This window comes from Pinus tabuliformis, chromosome 2_1 (genome assembly GCF_031772625.1).
Source record: "Pinus tabuliformis cultivar Carrire ecotype Pingquan chromosome 2_1, CPIR1, whole genome shotgun sequence".
Classification (NCBI taxonomy): Eukaryota; Viridiplantae; Streptophyta; class Pinopsida; order Pinales; family Pinaceae; genus Pinus; species Pinus tabuliformis.
This window is the reverse complement of record NC_142299.1, coordinates 997,178,227-997,185,694: the sequence shown is the minus strand read 5'-3', so window position 1 is coordinate 997,185,694 and position 7,468 is coordinate 997,178,227.

The following is a 7,468-nucleotide window of genomic DNA, read 5'->3' as shown; positions in this document are numbered from 1 at the left end:
TATATAGGAGTCTATGAGGTCACAATATAACCAAATCAACCTATCAATAATAATATAAAGGCCCAAAAATAATGATAGAGGGATTATATAGGGCACAATAATAACAATATGGGGACAATAGGGGCACAATAATAACAATAAGGGATACAATGACAATAGTAATGGGGGGATCACTAGTATTATAGGGACCTAACACTCATCATCAAATCATGAACAGTGACTTTAACGGTCACTTTCCAGCTAACCTACGCAGTTTTTCCCCGGGTAGCGCAGCTCTCTTTGTGCTATCGTGAACCCTATGACAATGCCCTGTTCTGCACAATCCTCCAATCATGTAGTTCCCCAACCAGGGTAGTGTAGTTTATAGTCTTGCGCCTCCTTTCGGCTGTCTGGAGTGCTAAGACTATGCTACCTTCATATAGTCATCTGGTCAAGTCACTGGTGTATGGCTTCAATCGGTTGCCATTCACCTTTCCTGGGAAGGGATCTCCATTCAATTTAACCAACTCGACTGCTCCACCATTGGTAATCTCCTTAATGACATAGGGCCCTAGCCAGTGCATTCTGAATTTCCCTGGAAATTTATGAAACTTACTGTCATATAACAAAACATGATCATTTACCTTAAAGGTGTGCAATTTAATGTGCCGATCACGCCATGTTTTTTGCGCTGCTTTTGGACCTGTTGGTGAAATCCAGCCAGAAATATTTCTTCTTCAAGCTCAGCAAGTTGCGCGAGCCTCTCCTCTAGGGCTTCGTGATCCATCATATCTGTGAGTGCTGTTATGTGCAAACTAGGCACATTGTATTCCATGGGCATCATTGCTTCAACACCATATACAAGACTAAAGGGTGTCTGCCTAGTCAACTTTTTGCATGTTGTTTGATAGGCCCATAGTACTGCAGGTATGTGCAGGTCCCAATCACTTCACTGAGCATTGCAAACCTTGGTCAACACGTTCTCCAACACCTTATTGAAAGCTTCCACTGTCCCATTAGCCTGTCGGTGATAAGGCATTCCTTTATGGTGATACGCCCGAAATTCCTCCATCAGCACGCTGAACATCTCGTTCAGAAAGTGTGTACCACAATCACTCATCAAGACCTTTGGACACCTAAATCATGTCAATACATACTCAAAGAGAAACTTCACATTGGTCACGCCTGTGCAGTCCTTCACATGTAGTGCCTCAACCCATCGAGTCAAATACTCAGTCGTAGTGATAATGTACTGTGCTCCCGTCTTCTTTCCTTGGGTCGGAATGGGTCCAACAAAATATATGGTCCATTTCTCAAAATGTTATAACATCATCTATGGGTTCAGGGGTAGCTCATCCCTCCACGATGGCTTGCCAGTCCTTTGACACATATCTCACACCCTGCAGTAGGCTTTGGAATCCTGATGGAGGGTTGGCCACCACAACCCTGCGTGTAGAATCTTCTGCGTGGTCTCTCTTCCTACATAATGGCGGGCCATAATGGCATCTCGCAGCACCCCCATGAGTGTCTACGAGGATACTGCATCTTTCAAACTATGGTACATATTGTCGCAATACTTCATAAGACCCCATTTTGTAAATATGTCCACAATGACAGAAAAGTTTTCCGCGCGCACCACTAACTCCTTTTTCTATTGGACGGTGTAGCCTTTCGGGGCAGTTCCTGGCATTAGGAAGTGTATGATGTCTTCAAAGTGGCCATCTATGACGTGCACTACAAAGAGCTACACGTCAGGCAATCCCTCCTCCAAATTAGTGGTTTCTTCACCCATTTCGATGCACAACATATGGTATGATCCAGCATTCAATCGTCCATGCTTCACATAAATTCAAAATCATACTCTTGGAATAATAATAACCACCTACAGATTCTCCCCGCCAACATAGGCTTATTGACCAGGTATTTCAACGTAGAATGATCCGTATACATTTTAAAATGTCCACCCATCAAATAGTGTCTAAACTTCTATAGCGTGTATACCATGGCTAATCCTTCGTGCTTAATAGTGGAATAGTTCATCTCAACCTTGGATAACCTCCTGCTTGTGAACGCTATATGATTGTCCAAGTCTCCTCTGTCAGCCTGTGTCAATACTTCTCCTAGTGCTATACATGACGTGTCTACATGTACATGAAACTCCTTCTTCCAATCCAGGAAGACTAAAATCGGCGTGGTGACCTTTTTTCCTTTCAGCATGTCCAAGCTTTTCTGACAGTCCTCACTCCAACAAAACATGACATTCCTTTTCAACAGCTTCTCCATAGGCACGGTGTTCTGGGCATAGCCCGTGATAAACTTCCTATAGTACCCAGTATGTCCCAAGGTTGCATGCAGCTGTTTCACACTCCTCAGCACCTCCAGGTTAATTATCACTGCAATCTTTGCAGGATCTACCATCAATCCCTGTCTGCATACCACATGACCCAAAAAAGTCCCAAAAGGGACACAAAACAGCCATTTATTAGATTGAGCGCAATATGGTACCTTCAATAGGTATCTAGCATTAAGCGCAAACTTGCCACATCGAATTTTACCAACCCAAACAAAGTTCAGTCATCAAAGTACACCTCCATAAAGTTATGAATGAAGTCTTTGAATGCAGCAATGACTACGCGCGAAAAATCGTAGGTGCATTCTTCAATCCGAAATGCATTTTAGTGTACTGAAAATATCCCCATTCATTCGTGAAGGTCATCTTGCTTCTATCTTCGCACGCGATTTTGATTTGATGGTACCCAGAAAACCCATCAGTGAAGGAGTACGCTTCCTGGCCACCTACATTATCCAATACCTCATCAGTGAACGGAGTTGGGAAAGGATCATGCACGCAAGCGTCATTCAACTTCCTAAGATCTATGCATATCCTTATTTCATCCTTCTGCTTCTTTTCCTGTACCATTACTGGGCTCACCCAATCAGATTCTTCTACGAGCTCAATGATGCCTTCCATAATCATCTTATCTAACTCTAAGTGGACCTTCTCCTTATACTTTGGATTGAGACGGTAAGGTCTTTGCTTAATCGGCTTCACATTGGGTTTTAACACGATCTTCATAATGCCCAAGTCTCCTATTATCCCCTTTAACTTCGTACATTTGGTAGGGAACAAATCTTGGTATTCGCAGAGAAATTCGGTGCCCTTATCTACCACCGTGTCATCCTAGTAATCTCCAACCTTCACGAATTTGGGCTTCACCTCCATACCAATATTTACCTGTTTCATCTTTATCAGCGTGGTTATATCAAGATTCTCGATTGGCAATCCCTCGACATCACAATGACCCTCGGTTTCAAGAATATTAATCTTTCGTGGGTCCTCGTCTTCTTCTTCGACTGTCACGTTATAGCATTCCATTGTGTGGCTCAACTGAGTAGTCCAAATCGGGTTGAATCAGATCCAAAGGATCTTGCGGTATCCTAAATATTGTTGCTTTAACTTCTTGTAGCGCTTCGTCAATACAGTCAAACCCATCTTCGAAGCTAAACATCACTATGAACCCTTCATGCAGAATATCCAATTCACCTGTGCCATGGCAGAGCTTTATCTCCAAGTACCAGTTCTTTGAGTTGACTGGTGGGCCCCAATATTGCAGCAATAATGCTACAACTCTTGGAACTCCCTTCTTTAATTTTATCAACCCAGTAGTTCGTAACAAACTTGGAAGCGATAATGCTGTATGCACAAGTACTAGCTCTTGCCGCAGTTGTCACTTGGTCACCTGGCACAAGTCCGCTAGGAGCTTAAGACAACTTCTATGAGCTCTTAGAAGAAGATTTTTAATTGATGGATGAAATCTAACTCGAAGGAAGCTAATCTATTTGCGAAAAGAGATTGAAAAACTGAAGGAAAACGCAAACCCTAGCAAACCCTAATTCTACCAACTAGTCCTACTGATGCAAAGGAGAGAATGAAAACTACTGAAAGAGATGCCATTATTTCTATGAAGGTAAAATACATGTTTCTAGACTACCTCTATCTGAAGAAAACATCTTTATGTATTTTTTATTAAGTCGTCAGTTTCATCATGCATATGCTTTCACTATTTTTTGACTGTGCAGGGGTGGATCAAGGAGGAGAAATGCTTGGAAGAGGTCGGGAAGGTTCAGAGAGGGTATAAGGAGTCCCTAGCACCCTTCTAGAGAGTTTCACAAATTTTGGCTACCAAGAAACCTCATTTGTGAGCTTCTACAGGAAGTCTGCAGGGGTTCTACAAGATGTTCAGGGATTTCTACAGGATGTTTAGAAATTTATACAGGATGTTTAAAAATTGGATTTTGGAGGATGGGTGAGTGAGGGAAGATGCATGAATGGATATGGAGGTAGGATAGGGGTCTGAAGTGGCCCAGGGACTGATGGATGGAGTGGTGAGAAGGTGTAGATAGCTAAATTGGCTCAAAGAAGGCTGAAACAATGATTACACAAAAAGGTAGGGTTACGTGGGCAAGAGGACACATGTGAGACGAGGAACCTAGCTAGGAGATGGAGCAGATGGCTCTGATGAAGCTTAGGTGGATGAAAGAGTGGTAGAGATGCTCTGCACCGTACACATTCAACTGAATCAACAAAGTCTTGCAAGTAATCAAAGTCCTAGCTAATGTAATCTAACTAACAATAAAGTGAATGAACAACAACTTTATTTGGAAGAGAACCATGTATATCAACTATGCAATGAAACATTTCAGAGATCTGAACACATAACCAACTTCTGCAAATGAAAACAGTGCACTAAGGATTGCATGGTAAAGCAAACTAGTGTTTTTGTTTGGGACAACATGGTTACTTCAATTCCAACCCCTGATCCAATAAGGAAGAGGTGAAACCAAAAGTGTTTGTTGACCCTTTTTTTTTTAACCTTTTTCCTGTTATTATCCTACCAACTAAATCTAAACATGAAAAGCTACTTTAACCATCAAAATCAATCTAAATAACAAAGCAAGATTTAAATCTGAAATAGCAGATTTTATTCTAAGAATGCAGCAAAGACACATGAAAGTAAACAAAGGAGGTACTGGGCACTTGAGATGGGCTCAACCCCAAGAGCTACAGCCTCCTAAGAGAGATTTAGAGCTGGTGCAAAGCTGGATTCATCTTTATTGAGCAAGGAAAGAAGATTTACATCAAAACTGTCCACAAGGGAAAGCTTGAAAATGTGCTAACATGCAAAGCTAATCTACTGACTAAAATCGAACTAAAAGCTAGATAACTTCTGCCTACAAAGTGACTAACTACTGGCTAACCAAAATGAGGCCCTAAGCCTTCATATTTATACAAATTGAGGACCCCAATAGTCCTCCTAAACTTTAGGGACTCGGGTGCCCAAAACTTGTAGTTAACAGCAGTCCTACTTGACTTGCTTGGCTGCCCTTGTGATAATCGATTTGGTGGCCCTTGAACTCTGAGCTGATGGTGGAGAATTTGAGGTAAGGGCCCATAAATGAAGGGGACACCTTCCTAAAAATCCTCTCCACGAATTTGGCTGCCAAGTGCTCATTTAAACCTTTGATTTTGTCTCCAAATTGACCAAAAAGACTACACAAAGCACACATTAGATTTGTTGGCATAATGACTAACCCAATTCACTCTATTAACATAAATATAATAAAAAAAATGCAATAAAATAATGAGAATGGTGGCTTAAGTCAAATTAGGAGGTTGAATGAGCGCATATAATTATCCATTTTTGGGGCTCATCATCTCCCCCCTACTGAAAGTGTTGCTCATCCTCTGAGCAACTAATCTATCTCCTCATCTTTGATGGCCCTGGTGGCCTCCCTGTCATGCCAAGCTTCTAAAGTGATGTCCTCTTCTCGGTTGTGAAACCATGCCTTTCTCTCTGCTTCTTCCCACTGCCTGTGCTCCTTTTCCTAGAGAATTCTCAGCTTCCTGTAGAACTGTCTCAGCGTCCTGTAGAGAGGCCTTTATGTCCAACATTTCCATTCTTTCTCTCCAGGTGGATGTCTTCGGGCTTCCCTGTTCATAGGTGATGGATGCCTTTGAGGGGGACCTTTGCCTTGGTGTGGTAGGGGTGTTGATAATGGTGATTGGTACTTTGGACGGTGGTTGTGGTCTGCCAACCTTTACCCTCACGTTCCTTCTTGTCTTAAAATACAGTGAGGGCTCCCTCTTTTGCTTCTCCTTCTACTTGGGAGATGTGTTTAGGGTGGCTAGCATAGCTGCTTCCTCCCTAGCTAAAATATCGGGCGATTTCTCCTTCTGCTGCCCTTTCCCCAAACTTCCTGTAGAAAGTCCTGTAGTGGTTGTTTTCTGGCTTCCTGTAGAAATAGTCTGCTGGCTTCCTGTAGAACCAGTTTTCCCTGATTTGGCTTGCTTGGCTAGGGGTGCCTTCTCTTTGACTTGTGTCGTGGTTTCCTGGGGTGTGCCCTTACTTGTTCAATTGTGTTCTCCCATTATGAATCCTCATTGCATGGTGGAATTGCTCTTTTTATGTTTTAATCAGAAAAGGAAATGCTCAGGAAAACAACAGTCAATCACTAAAATAGAGGACAACTGAATTTGGTGTTTTCTGAACCCAGGGAGGAGTTTCTCTTGTGTTCCTCACAATACCAGATAGCAATAATTCCCTTGTTTCTGTCACCTAGAATTCGACTGTCGGTTTATTGAAAGGACAATGTTGTTTTTGCAGAACTGAGCATAAGGGCACAAATTCTCTTCTCAACACATAGATACATATGTAAATTCAGGTTTTCATACACACAGGGTGGCCTCTACTGCAACATATATCTTCTTTACTTTTAAAGATGATGAGGAGAGTTCGGAGTGCAGAGAAAGAACTTGGGCAAATACAGTGAAATATGCAGGCAATCTTTCATATTTTGTTGAATACACAGGTAGACTGTTACTCTCATTTTTCAATTCAATGCCGTGTTCAATTCACCATTTTGTACCAACAAATCATGCACAACGAAGTTTCCCCGATCCTACCTCGTTTGGAGCTTGAAATTCGCCGAAAATCCCAGGTTTTCTTTCTGCATGGCTGTTTTCTGTGTTTCCTGTAGAAGACTTCCTGTAGAAACACCTGTAGAATGCCCCTACGACTTTGAGCGAGCCTGATACGCAGCAGAATCTCGAAGATAGGTAGAGAAACTGGTGGAGGATGACTAGTTAATCATTTTGTGCAAACTTCAGTTGAGGATGTGGCAAGTGCAAATGAACAACAGTTTGTGAGTTTCAGCCGAGCGTTCTTTAATTGCTGCGTGACTTGTGGTGAAGGAGTGAGGTGGCCAGGTGTACGTGGCCACATGCAGACTGCAGTGCTATGATGAACTATATGTTCTCTTCTTGTTAATCAGTTGCACTAGAGTTTAAACGACCAACACTACCTGCTTTTTTTAATTTCACGTGAGTTGTCTAACACGTACGCTGCATGATTCCTGGCTGATTGCTAGAGAATTGCACAAGGAACTATCGGCTTAATCCCACCACTTCATTCGTTATGCACTTTCGGAT